The sequence below is a fragment of the Cryptomeria japonica genome, chromosome 11, assembly GCF_030272615.1.
Source record: "Cryptomeria japonica chromosome 11, Sugi_1.0, whole genome shotgun sequence".
In the NCBI taxonomy this organism is placed as follows: domain Eukaryota; kingdom Viridiplantae; phylum Streptophyta; class Pinopsida; order Cupressales; family Cupressaceae; genus Cryptomeria; species Cryptomeria japonica.
In genome coordinates, this window is record NC_081415.1 from 294,937,500 (window position 1) to 294,952,830 (window position 15,331).

A 15,331-nucleotide genomic window follows, 5' to 3' on the forward strand; every position below is an offset into this window, starting at 1 on the left:
ACTAGGTTGCAAAGAAACAACACTCACTACAGGTGCTTGTACACTTGTATTTGCAACAACAGTAGTTGGGATATTAGTAACATTTAATGAAGATGATACTAGAATAGAAGATGTTGAAGGAAAACTTGTAGTATTTGGTACACTGGGCACTTGGTTTGTCCCCCCTTATTATATCCATTGGAATGGAAAGGAAAATATATAGCTGACTAGGAGGCTAAATTTAGTATATCTTGCTCCATTGCTTCTCTTTCCCTTATAGGTTCTAACCTAATTTTCTAAGCTCTCATTTGTTCTATTTCTTGTTGAAAGTCTTGCTCAGTAGGACCCCTAGGTGTGGTACCAGAAGTAGAACATACATTGGCATCAATAAATTAAGCCTAATAAGGGAAATGGTTTCTAGGATGACTTGTTGACAGATGTGTGGTAATAACTATTTCAGGATTGTATATATTTTGAACATTTGCAAGTTGCTCAGCTTACCTAGCCTCATTTTCTGCTTTCATCCTAACCTTCTCAAAGCTTTGATATATTCTATCTTGAGTTTCTTTTTCTTGAATGGGGTCTTCATAGAAGGAATTAGATATGTTTCCCCCTACCATTTGAGTGGTCTAACAAAAGAATGGAGTTTCTCTAGGAGATGAATTTTCACTACCGGTATTATCAATATCACAAGTAGGTATATATGAATCACTAAAATAATTCTCAGGAACCCCCTTTCCCTTTTGATAATTTTGCAAATGCAAACCACCCTCTAACTTATAGTAGGAATTCCAAAAACATTATTTACTAAGTCTAAAGTTGATAAAGATCTAGCGGTACCTTTATTTTTGACAGTCAACCGCTTGCTCATTACAACCCCATCTAAATTATGATTAACATGTTTTGCTTGTTTTACTTCCTGGTTATATTCCTACATGTTCCTTGAAGCTCTCTAGTTCAAGATCCTCTCACTTCTTCTACTAGAAGTATATTGAATTCTCTCGCTACTCATGAGAACCTCCTTACATCTTTTTTTAATCATAGTCACCAACTCCTTGCAAAGGAACAATATTTGAATGACATAAATCTTATTCAAAATATGTTGTATTCTGGGTCTTTGTCCAACAACAGAGTCACTTGGATTTCTTTTACTCAACTTGTTACAAAACACTTGGGCTAAGGAACCTTAACCAAAGACTCTAGGGTATAGTTTTGACAAACCTTTTCTTAGATATTCCCCAATGGAGTCACCAATCTATTGGTTCCCAAATCAACAGATCCTAAACCCTAAATGATTAGCCACTATCTCATCAATAGGTTTAAGAAAGGATTTGGCCAATGAATAAGATTCAATCTCAAGAGTAGAATCTTGTACACTTTTGGCTCTGCAAAACCAAGGTGTGTTTCCCTTGACATTGTCCTAACAACCTACTTCACTTTATGCTCAGACATTGTACACTATAGAAAATATCCCAATGAAAAGATACTAAGGAAAATGAATAAACCTTTGGTTTGGCTACAACCACAGTTTCTAAACATTAACGCAATCATTGGAATTGGTTTCTGTACTAAAACTATGCCTACAAATAGAAATGAAAATATTTTTGATAATTAATTATCCTTAAACTATTTTAAAGAGAAGACCAATGCTTATCATATGGAGAAAAGAGTCTGAATGAAAACTATTCATAAATAACTATGTTGTATCTCAACATTACAACTATTCATTAAACACTTCATGACTTGCATGCAATACTTAACTAAAATCAGTACAAATTCCATTACATTCACCCATACATGTATTGTAACACTCTTAGAATACAATTTAACCCTTTTAATTGAAAATAGATGTATCACTAAGAACATACATTCTCCATTAGAGAAGACAAATTACATTGACATTAACAAAGTAATTCATACATCACATACACAAGTAATAGGAACAATCTGGAACTGATTTCTTCTATTTATTTTCAAAAGATAAGATACATCACAAAAATAATTCATAATAGACTTGCAAAGAGACATGTCTTTTCTCTATTACTTTCAGCTCCTAATACATTCTACTTCTCAAGAATTTCAATCCTTTCTTACTAGCCCTGATTTCCCTTTTATAGGACAAGGGAGAAAAACAAGCTTCAGGTTGAGTAAGGCACTTATCAAAAAATGAATGTCTAATACAATAGAATATGCCAAAAGGCATCTTTTACAAGTACATTCATAGAAAAAATTCACCCTAGGAAGAGGGGTTGGAAGGTGGCTAGAGATAACTTCTTTTTGGAAATAGTGTAGTGGGCCTGGAAGGAGTCGAACCAAGGTTTCCTTTTGCTGCAACATTTTTCATTGTTAAAATTTAAATTTTGGCACTGGGGATGTGTAGGACTAGACCAGGTACATGTTGATTGTGTGTTCAAATTATACTTCTAAAATTGGGAACGTGCAAAAAGAATGTAGGAGACACAAAAAAGGTAAAGACAGTGACTATTCTTCTTCCTCCACTTGCTCCTCTTCAAGTGAGCATTATTGTTGGTGCCAACTATCGAATTTCTTCATGGTAGGCCAACTGAAGGCTCTTAGACTCTACAAACTATTCATAGCCTCCTTTGTTTTATTTGTAGGTATAGTGGTAGCCTCTACAATGAGTGTATGCTATAGGGAATCAATCTCAAGGATTTTGTCAATAATTAAATGATATATCCTTCTGATTGTGGTCCCCTTTCACCAATGAATTCAAAACTGCATTGGTTGGTTCTTCAAATTCAAGCTTCCACTTATCCAAATCCTTGATTTGGTTGTCCTTGGTTGAAATATTAGGGTAGGCCCCTAAAGGATGCCATATTTTCCTTTAGCATCTTGTCTTCATTTTCCACGTGGGGAAGCTCTTATATCATTAAATTATAGCTTTTCCATATCACCCCCACAATTTTAGGTGCAAAAGACACATTTTTTACTGCTAGAACTATTGGCATTGGGTTGTCATTGATGTCAATCGATATGGGATGTCTACCAGTAGAAGTGATGAATGTGCAACACTATCAAGGAGGAGTACATGTTGAGATATCTTTGACATCATCTTGTGTTGTAGGACATCGGTAAGGTAAGGATGAATGACCACTGGAGTCACCAATACACAAGTTAGTACCTAACTTGTGTGGATGAGATGGATAGGTTACTATATAGTGTATCACCGATAAGGAAAGGATGTCAACTATTAAATGTTGTGTTGACATGGAGAAGTCAAATCAACCAAGTGAGTGATTGTCAGCCTGCAAAGGTCATGACCAGTGTACAAGATGGATGGACAAAGTGTTTGAGTTGTTGTTTGTGATGAAGAGGTAAAATGTTACCTGAATCATATCAACAATAGAGGAGAAGAATGAATAGGTCATTGGTATGCTGTGTGGTTGTAGAACAACATGACTCCCACTAGATGAAGATGTAGTCATCATGAGAAGTAATGACTGACAGTCAATGTGCCCACACCAGATCACATGTGCCTATTTGAAGATATGTTTCTCAAATAGGAAAGTCACATGAGTACATTATAGGATCTAGAAAACAAGGTGTCACTCCATTGGTAAGTGGAACTTATCTCCTATCATGCTTTGTGTGCATCATAGTTTTGTAAGATAAGGAAGAAGAGATGTGCATCAAGTGCATGAAATCATGGATATGCACTGAACCGACTGAGAAGGCATGTTGAGATGCTAGTACAATCAAGGGTTCTTATCGGTATGTAAGTCCATCAGTAATATGAGTAAGGTGTAGATGTAGATGTCCTCCCACTTTGTGGGAATGCACATGCTTGGAATAGACATGCCTGAAGACCGGTTTTAGGTGTTCCACCGATAGTTCAACGAAGTACAAACATGAGTCAACTAGTAGAATGTGAGATACCGATAGCATTTGTAAACTGGTAGAAAAGAGGAACTGACAGTGTCTATTCAGTGATCCTATCTAAACCAACATGAAGATCCAAGCTAGGAGATGGTTGACATGGATGCCACATGGAGTCAAGGTGGTAGACTTGCATGCAGTGATAGATTGTATGAACACTGATGAGGAAGTTGCAAGGTTGGTCGACATTAATGGTAGATCCCACAAATCACAGGATGTGTTGCAGATCTATTGCAAAGGTTTACGGCTTGAGGTCTGGAGTACAACTAAGAGACAACTAAGATTGATTGAGAAGATGGAGGAAGTTGAAGGAAATAACAAGACCAATCTTGTTGCTTGACCAAGAGATCAACCGATAAGGTAAAAAGAAGATTGCCAAAGATAGAAGGTGTGGTCAAGAAGGTGTGATAATGGAGGAGGTGTACAGTTGGCTATCAGAGAGATCAGATCAAGCAAGATCTAATTGGATTTGGTTTTCCTCAAGGTAAGTGAGGAAACCCTAATTGCTCCAAGTTTGAATTGGTTTTTGGCAGGAAAACTAGTTTATAAATAAGCAAGCCAAAAATAGAGAAGGATGCTGCTGGACGAAAGAGTAGAATTGTTGCATAGAACAAGGTGATACTTCTTCATGTAAGAACCAATCAGTCAAGTAATTGACAAATATCTAAGAAGAGACTAATTGTGAGAGAAAACCAGCTTGAAGTGTCTAACCGGTAGAAGTGCTGAACCGGTAGTTGTTATACTGACAGAGCAGAAGTGAAAAGAGCTACAGAGAAGGGAGACAGTGGACTGATAGAGTGTAGTACTGGTGAATAGTAAAGAAGTGAGGAGGAGTTTCAGTAGAGTAGAAGGAGAATAGAGGTGAGCTGGTAGATTTTACGAGCAATGAAGCATCATATGTGAGTAGCAGAAGAAGTGTTCCGGTGTAGCAGAGAAGGTAGTTCACCGATAGAGTAAGGTAAATGAAATGGTTACACGATTCACTTGTAACATGACTACTTTGGTAATTGAAGTTTTCAATGTGATCATTGAGTTGTAGCTTGGTGCAGGGGCTATAGCTCCTTTGGGTTGTAACCCATAAATAAGTTATGGGTTGGTACTCCTTGTGTTGGTGCCCTAAATCAGGTGTTGTAGCTCCTTGGCTTGGTGCCCTAAACATTGTAACAAATTTTTCATTATGAGGTTGGATTGGAGCAGTAGACTCCACCAGCATTGCTCACCAAGTTTTTTCCCATCTTGGGTTCTCCTCATACATGCTAGTGTTATGAGATGTTCCTTTATGTGTGATTGCATTGGTGTCTCTATCTCCCCTCTAACTACTAAGTCTGGATTGTGCTAGATTCCATAACCAGTATGCACATTTAGGTTGTTAAAGAAAAAGAGATTTCAAAACCACTGATTCATCCTCCCTCTTAGTGGTACATTGTGTCTAACAAGAAGGACCTCCTTCAATATGGTGGCTTATAGAAACCATGTAGCCCTCAATAGTTGGAAGAATGAAAGAATATCACCCAACTGGGTGCATAATTGGAATAAAAAAGAATAGGAAGTATGCCCCTCATCTAACTTATTTATCATTTTATTTGTGAGTTGCAAAACTATTGCCCTCCTGATTTCTAGATACATATTCCATGCATCTTCCTTCATTTTCTATATATCTTTAGGTGTTTTCCTATCATAGAAGTCACATCCCTTGTTGCTATCTCTTTCTTCAATCTTACATTTTTAATATATAATTCATTGTGGCTAGCATGGAGAGAAATAATTTTTCTCTTGAGATCATCATGCTTCCTTTCTTCCTCCTTAGTGGCTACTTTTGCAAAATGTGAGGTTTGGAAGGCCAATGTGGAAGCCTCCACAATTGAGGTGTTTTCAAGGGTTCTAACAATTACATCGCCTACTTTTTGTTCTATCCCATGCAATATAATTAGCTTATCTATATTGGTGGATTTCACCCAATGTGCAAATGCTTTAATTCTTAGATTGAACCTTGAGCCCTGTTTGCAAAATTCTTGAGCATAAATTGGATCTTTCTACCTCATTACTTGATCCAAAACAAAATTCTTTGTAGACCCCACTTGGGGATTAACATCATCTCACTAGCATTAATCATTTCCCTAGCCTCCTATGGTGATCAATCAATATTATCATTATCGAAATTGGCAATGTCCTCATCAGATATATTATTCAATTTCTCCTTTTCACAAAATCTTTGAACTCTGGGGTTTTAACAAAATTGTCATTTGATAAAAAATAATTTGCAGTAATTATTCTTTCATCTTTTTCCTCATCCTTGAGGATAAAGCTAGGACTAAGTGCTCTATCCACATCCATTGGTATATTTTCCACTCCATAATCTCTGAAAGTTTCTCTTGGAGGGGATGGTGGTGGAAAATTTGCATCCACTTCATTATCTGCAATCTCAAAAAAATATGATATAGTTGCCTTCCCCTAGTCAACTTTCCTAATTACCCCTGTAGTTGGTTGGCCTACTTGTGAAATCTATTGGGAGGGGACAACTTTGGAAGACTCCTCTACCAAAATTGCCTTTCCCTTTGGCTTGAAAGAGTTAGGAGGCACATGAGAAAGCCTTTCCTCCACTGCTCCTTCTATAGGCTTCTCTACCTCGAGATCTTTTACAATGTCTTCAAAATATCTCATTTTGTTCAACATCCTTGCAAAATCATTCTTCACATTGGAGAAAAACCCTGCAAAATTAGGATCCTTCTCCCTTTTTGCCTTTTCCAGTTTCTTAAGATATTCCTACTTCTTTCTTTTCTAGATGGCATCATTGGGAAATAATTTTCTTATCAAGTCCTCATATTCATCATGCTCATGGGAGATACCTTTCACTTTCATCTTTTGAGTCTTGATCTCATTGATGTATCCTTCTAGATCATAATCCTAAGCTTTTGAAACTTCGAGGCAATACTTCTCTATTTGCACCCATCTATTCTCCATGCATAGTATCTTCCACATGAATTCAATAGAAGCCAACCTTTGAGAGATAGTGACTGGAAAAATGTGAGGTGGTTGGCTACAACCATAGACTCTAATAATGGTGCAATCAGAATACAAAAAGAAATCTCCAAAATTGTGGGTGAATGCACTATCTAAAAATTGAACATTCTTGGACTTTGCATCCATTATTCTTATACTGTTACAATGTTCTTAGGGAGCCTTTACATTTGGCACCCACAGTGTCCTAGGACCTTCTCTACAAAATGATCAAAAATGCATTGTAATTTGACCACCTAGACCCCTTATCCCACACTTGGGTCCATCTTTGGATTGGCTACCTGCTATGAGTGTTAGGATCAAACTTGGACACACTCAAGGCTACATCCCTATTAGTTCTATTCTAAAAAATAATAAGGCGGTAGGAGCTTCTCATCTCTTGCACTAATCAAGCCCTCATGCAACTTGTCTTGAATATATTTTGTAAAATCATACAGGTCATTGGATTGTGGATGCTGGATTTTGATTAACATCATCATAATATCTATAGGCACCTGAAACCTGCCACAATATATTCCGAAAACTTGGTAGAGAGCATAGTATGTCTTTATAAAATAATGATCAAAAGTTATTGTGCCAAAATTCTCCTACTCAATATTTAAAATATAATTCCTCCCCATTTGATACATCTTTTTCCTATAGTGGTGGATCTCCTACTCTTTGTAAAAATTCCTTTCTATGCCATATTTTATTTCCAATCTCTTCAAATAGATTACCTTTAGGGCACTTATGTTTAGATCAAAACACTGAATAATAGCCTCCCTGGCTATATCAACCAAAATATACCCATCTGCCATCCTCATTGTTGTTCTCTCAGGATGGTAATGCTTACACAATTCCCTAATCAGCAGTGGCTCTACAAAAATGTTTGGAACAATGAGCTTGGCTAAATCCAAACTCCAACAATTTTTAACTAGTGCTAAATAATCTTTGTTACCATAGAAACAATAGAAGATGTCTGACCCACTATCAATGTTGATGGAATCTCTACATTTGGAGCTCTTGTCTGAGAAAACATTCTTATAGGTCTCTTGCATGGTTGACCCTTTGAGAATCTCCACAAGATCCTAATGCATGCCCCTTGCCTCTCTCCTTTTGTTTTTCTTGAGCTCCTCCAATTTCTCCTCAACCTCCTTGGCCAATTCTTTGGCACTCTTACCTGAGATTGATGTAGTTGGACCTTGTGCAGGCTTCTCTTGTTGAGTGGGGGGAGGATTTTTAACAATGAGAGGATTTTATTCCATAATTGGGGTTTTCAAAGTGGATAAGGATTCAGATTTCTTAGCAAGGACCCTCCTTTTGGGATTTGGAGTTTCCTCTTGATGGTCCAATTCAACAATTGATGGGTTAGCTGCAAAGGGAAAGACCTTCTTAAATGATGTGGCTATAGTTTTCTTGGTGGGAGCTCCTCTTTTCTTCAACTACAAGGCATCAGATTGGGTAGAGGGGCTTGGTTCTTCAGTGGATAATTCCTACTTGTGTGTATGAAAAAGTGGTATGTAGCTGCAAGCACAAAACTTCAATTAAGTCATTATATGCATGGTTAGTAATCAAGAATCAATAAGTAAAAAACCATAACAAAGCGACTAATTGCCTTCTAAAAGATGCGAGTATAAGATTGCTCTAAGATTATTATAAGCAATACCAGTGACTAGACTACACCAAGATGAAGGATTTAATCTATATGATATTAACTATATGGATGCAAAATGGATGAATAATTCAAGCAAAATAATCAATTCAAGCAATAATGGATGCAAATAATCTAAAAAAGCACAATAATCTTCAATGACTCTAGAGAGAAATTAGCATGATAATAATCTCCAAGCGTGTTCTCAAAAATCTCTGGGGCAAATTGGAATGAGAGTTGAAGACTGAATTTATAGAGAATCACCAAGAGAAAAGCTCAATTTAGAATTAATTGAAAATAATTGAGAAATCAAGTTTAGTTAACCTTGAGATAGATTCCAATTATAGTTTAATTGAAATGCATTCAAATTAGAATTCCAAGTTGCATTGGAAATAATAATAAATTAATTCCATGATTTGTGATAAAAATAGATAATTCTTTTATTTATTCAAGAAAGTAGTCTTTTTAATGCAACTGAACTTCTTTTTCTGAAAAGCTTTGAGTTCCAATTTTAGAGAATAATTCAATAATTCAATTAAATTGATTTTCTGATTTCAAGTTCTAAATTTAGAAAAAGAAATAATATCTCAAGTTTGATTTCTCTCTCAATTCAATTCTTTTTGTTTAATTTCAACTCTTGCTTTGTAATTAATTCGTCTTTTGTAATAAATTAATTCCTTTTGCATGATTAAATGGCAAATTTATTAATTGATTAAATATGCAAGGATATTTAATAAATTAAAATGGGATAATTGATCAAAATGATATTCTTGGAAATGATTCAATTAATTAAATAAATATTTAATTAATATTGAGTAATTGATTTGCCATGTGATATTTGGTGATTAAATAATTAATAATGTGCTCAAGATTGATTTAATTGCCTTTGGTTAGGACCTTGGTGATCTTGTCGAGATTAGGGGCCCATGATTTAGATGACCATTTTTAGGGTATTACATTTTCCCCTCTTTGAATTAATGTGTGAGCAGTGCATTGGTTCAAAGAATGTGTGATGTCTAGGAGATGCCAGTTCTAAACTTGAATGATCATGAACTAGATGAAGAGCAAGGTGTTTAGCTTGATTTGAAGCGACAAAGCTGAATGAAGTCTGATTAAAGTGATACCAAACCCAAAATTGATTGAACTGAGGAACGATAGAAAACAAAAGATACCGAACTTGAACTTGATTGATCAAGAAGCGGATCTTACGGATCCAGAACTTGATTGAACTTAGATGCAGTGAGTGATGATAAAAAAATTGATCTTGAACTTGAATGATCAAGATACGATGAAGATAAACTGTTCAGCTTGATCAAGAAACGAATATTGAACACCTACTCAGATTGAGTGTGATCAAAGATACTCTTTAAACTTTTGATTAAGTTCAAATGAATAATCAGCTTGATTTGAAGTGATGAAACTGATTAACGTTAAGAGACTGATTCAGATGAAAGACAAATATCAGTTTGATTTGAAGCAATAAAACTGATATGCCCCTAGCAATTGATTCAATTCAGATAATCAAGAGATCTCAATTTGATGTGAAGCGATGAAGCTAAGATGCTCCTTAGCAAATAAGAATTGATTGATTTTCTTGAGAAGATTTTTCTCGACTTTTGATGAAGATTTGAAAAAAGATTTTCTTGACTTGTGAGATGTGAGGTCATAAGGTCGTGAGTATGCCCCCTCGGGAATGAAATCAAAAAATAGTGAGGGATTGATAGGTAATTGTTGATGATGATAAGTTATTTAAGCACAAATTGATTTTGAGGAATATTTGAAAAATTCGGCATTGATTGGTGAAATTGAGCATAGAGTTGATGTGTAGAATTGAAATTGATATTTAGCCTTGAAATTGAGTGCAATTTGAAGAAAGAATGAGCATTTGATGAAAAGAGTGCTACGTGGTCAAAATTATGAAATTGACTAGCAAAATGATCTCAAATTTCGATTTCGATCCCAAAAATGGAATCAGAACAGTCAAATTAGCTAAGGGTACAATTTTCATGTCCATCGCAGAAAGTTGAAAAACTAGGTTTTTAGCTATATATGAGATGAAAGTGTCATTTCAAATCATTTTAACCCTCCAAGTTTGAAAATTCAAAAAGCCTTCTACAAAGAAAATGGTGGTCCCTACTTGTCAGCATCGATTCAAGCACCAGAGAAGACATAATCAACCCCGAAACTATGAGCCAGCGGTAAGTGATCGATCTTAAGCCTCTTTATGTTTTCAATTTTGAATTTTTTTTGCTCATTTTTCAATTTTTTCGCATGTGTGGGGTCGGGTTTCATGTTTTATCATGTGAGACAGGATCTTGCCTCGTATAAGTAACTAGTTAAATTTCTTTTGTTGTTTAGGGCCATTAGAATTGTCATTTGAGATGCACCCTTGTATCATACGATAGGTTTGTTAAAAGACCATTTTGTCATGTGAGACCCAATAGTTTGTCATTTGGGGTTGTTTTGTCATGCGAGAGCTATTCTTGACTTGTACAAGATTTTGTCTCTGTGTTTTGTCGTTTGGGAGACAGTGAGCATTTTTGAAGGTCTAAATGTGAAATTTTGATTTTGCATTTGACTTAGTTGGATTTGTGTGATGTTTTACTTCTCTTGTAGGCTCATTTGGAATGTTTTATGATGCTTCATTGTTGGGTTTTTGTAGGTTTGATTACCTCCTATGCTGTTTAGATGCATTTATCCTCCTACTATGGCATTAGTTTGACATTTATCTGAGGTTGAGTAGGCTCATATTGACTTGTACAACTTGACTCTTCTATTGAGATTACCTAATATCCGTGTGAACCATGGAATGCTCATGACATTGGTAGAACATTTCCATTCAGAGCATAACACGTTTCATCTGCCGGTGGGGGAGTATCACTCCCAAGGATGTATATAGGATCCTCCATATCCCTTTTGTTGGGGATAAGGTGGATTATGATTCAAGGCACCTTCCACGATTACAGGCAGTGAGGCATGTCTTCAACGATCCTGACATTTTGACTCATTCCATTAGTTGGGACATATTGATGAGTAGGTACAACAAGGAGTTTCCTCTGGCATGTGTTCTAGTAGGGTTCATAGGCTGGTTTCTGATGCGAGATAGAGGGCAGTAGGGTTTCTAGTGTGGATGGGGTCAGATGCTAGATAGATTGATAGAGACCCCTTAGAGACTTGGCTGGGGTTCATGTTTATTGGCTCACATGTATTGAGAGACGCATGAAAGCGTGTATAGAGATGGGTAGAGCATGGCTGCTTGTGTATATATTTTGCAGGTATGGGCTTGGGAGCACCTTCCCATTTATCAGCCCATTGTAGATGATAGTAGAGAGCTTGGGTAGCTGATTATATATAGGTATGTCGGATACATTATGTAGCCCCATCTGGGCAAGACAGATTTTTGGAGACGACAGCTAGATGACCTGATAGCCATTGTATGGAGACCGTATAGAGGATTAGAGCTATGGGATGATTGGTGGATGGTTCGCAAATACCTTTTTATTACACGCCCTCTTATCAGGAGATCACAAACTATTATGGAGCGATTCATCATTTCTCAAGTCATGAGGCAGTATGGCCGGCCTCAGGGGATCTCACAGGAGTTTACAACATATGCATGTTACGTAGATGAGGAGAGATAGGGATGGTCCCCACGGTTGTCCTATGCTTTGGCGATGTAGGAGATGACTGGTTTACATCACCTAAGGTGTAATTATATGGATGATGTGGCAGATGTGGGGGTATTGCCCCTGTTAGGCCCAATATATAAAGCTAATGTACTAAGAGGGGAGGGGTGAATCAGTACTCCAAAATTTTTCTTTTGTAATAACCTTACTGTTATGCATAAATAGAATAGTGCAGTAACATAAAATAAAACTATAATCAACAAATAACAATCATACATGATTCACTCCATAACACATATATTTTGGTCATGTAGAAACTCTTGGTTAGAGAGAAAAACTATGGTGGGGATGGCAGCCACAACTTCACTACTACAATAATAAAGAATGCTCGGTTAGAGCTACATTTAGCTATTTCTGATAGCTTACCCTGTTAGGAGTATTAAGATCAATTAGATCTACCTTACTAAAGGATTTTTACAACACTATATAAGTGTAGCACCTGGTTAAAGGATTTACAATTTATAGACTTGGTTAGAGTCTTTTACCCTGTTAAAGGTTTCTCTTACAACTTCAAAATATTACAATATATTCATTACAAATATCTGCAACTTTACATCTGAAATGTTAAAGCAGATTCTATGTGCTCTGAATAAGATTACCTAGCTTGTAGCATACCTCGGTAACCCATAATGAAACTCCGTAAACCCTTCTGTTTACTCTGTTCTTCGACTATTCACTGATAACCTTCTCGGTGACGTCTTTGTGTCTTTGTAACAGTCTTCCTTCATGCATACACACTGCTATCTCATTGCATCTCTTATCACATCATATCATGTCATATATCTAACCCTAGAATCATGTTGTATATATAGATCTCTTACAATGGTGATCTGATTCATTGCTTCGATCTTACAAAAAAATTCTTCGAATGAATAACAAAACAAAATATCTCATAGGTTAGATTGGCCTTGTAATCATACACAATCTCATAGTGCAATTTCCAATGCAAAAATGGTTAGATGTGCCTTGATTTTGTAACACGTTTTCATGTGCATGTCTAGGTTCAATGTATCTAGTAAAACATTTCACTCGGTGAATATCAACTCGGTGAGTTAATTTTACCACTCGGTAGCCATGAACCTTTACTCGGTAAACAACTCGGTGAATACTTGATAACTCAATGATGAACCACTAGTACCAAACCGGTACTGAGAGGGGGGGCTGAATCAGTACAAACACAAAATACAGTCCAAAACTAGTTTGACAACAAACACTTCGAATGACTAATAAACAGAGATACTGGTAAAACAGAGTGCAACCGGTAACATCTAGTATAGCTCAATCAGTCATGAACCGGTCACTCAATAAGCTTTTCTCTTAGCTCAATACCACATTATCATAATATTCACATGCATGAATGAGTAGACTTAACCATCAAATCTTCACAACAGTGAGTTCAATATGTTTTATAGACAGGCATAAAACATAGAACCTTCATGTGCATAACAGATAAAACAAAGCATCACAAGACAAAAGCATTTCACATGACACACATATTTTTTCACGTGGAAACCCAACTGGGAAAAACCACAGTGGGGATGAATACCCATAAGATACTTTTTGAACTCTTTATAAGTCCGCTCTATTAGGAGCCTTGTCCGGTTAAGAACATTACAATAGGTTCTGGTAGGAACTGATCCTATTAGGGATCACCCAGTTAAGGGATACCCGGTTAAGGGTTAAACCTGGTAGGGTCACCTTGTTAGAGGATTTTAAGAACTCAATAGATGAAAGGATCTCCTAAGCTTCTCTAGCTTCTCAAAACTCATTAGCTTCAAGTTACCCAGTTAAGGGATTTTAAACAAGTCGGTTAAGACCACCCGATTTAAGGGATTTTGAATCAAGCCAGTTAAGGCTACCCTATTAGGGGATTTTACAACTGTTGAAGTGGTTAGAGATCAACAGGTATTACAATGATCTATTGATAGCACTCAATGCTGATGTAGTCGATTTTGGCTCCTCTTCACCTTCTGCACATTCACTTTGCAGATATCTCTTCTCTCCTTTGGTCTGGCAAGAATCACGTCTCACTTCCCTTGGATACACACTCACAAATTTTGCCAACAACCTTAGATAGAAACCTAACATCGACCTTATAGGGAACATACAGGTCGGTAGCAAAAACCCTAAACCATAAACCTGTTAGGTTGAGCAATTCAAACGGTTTGATCCTGACTGTTGAATCATACTGCATTAAATGCACCAGTCTTGAGTCAATCTCAAGACATTCTCCATCATCCATTATCCATTGTTTTCATGGTGGCTGATAACCCATCATGCGTTATCACCATTTGAAAGACTTTGCACATTCTCGAGGTAGATAGGAATAGTCTTCTTCATGCAAGATCCTTCACACGCACAGAGCTTACATGGCAACACGGTCTGTCCTCCATCATACTGCTAACGCATCACACAAAGATCACCGATTGTGTCACATAGACTTGAGATACTCCAACCGGAAACCCCAAAGTGGAAGCTACCTTACCAACCGGTAGTCATACAGTGCTTCCATGTGCTGGTTCCCATAACTACATGTCGGTTCACCTTGAACAAATGTGTTGCTTCACTTTGGCATATACCAGTTCACACATATGTTGGTACCTCTTTCTTCACTTATCACATGTGCCGGTTCACACTATGTCTCATATTGACATCAGTGACAACATACAATATCATTATGTCTTCATGCCGATTCACATAATGCCAACAATCTCCCCCTTTGGCATTGATGGCAATATACAAAAGATATCTTCTCTGCTTCACATCTTCTCCCCATTTGCTGCAGATATGTTTTCACTTTACTCCTTCTCCCCCTTTGACAACAATGTCAAAGTGGAGGTACAATCATCACTGTTTCATCATGCTGCTCCCCCTGAGGAGTAGCATCCTTAAACACACCAATCAACCAAATATTTGTCTATCCAGTACCTAACTAATGTGGAACAATTACTTTTAGTTCACCTCCTGAAGGGGAAATACCCCTAATTCACCTCTCAAATGCACAAATGTTGTCTTTGGGAGAGGCTTGGTGAATATGTCTACTAACTGCTCCTTACTGGACACATGCTCCAGTGCAATCTCTTTATTCTGAACCTTTTCCCTCAAGAAATGATACTTAAGC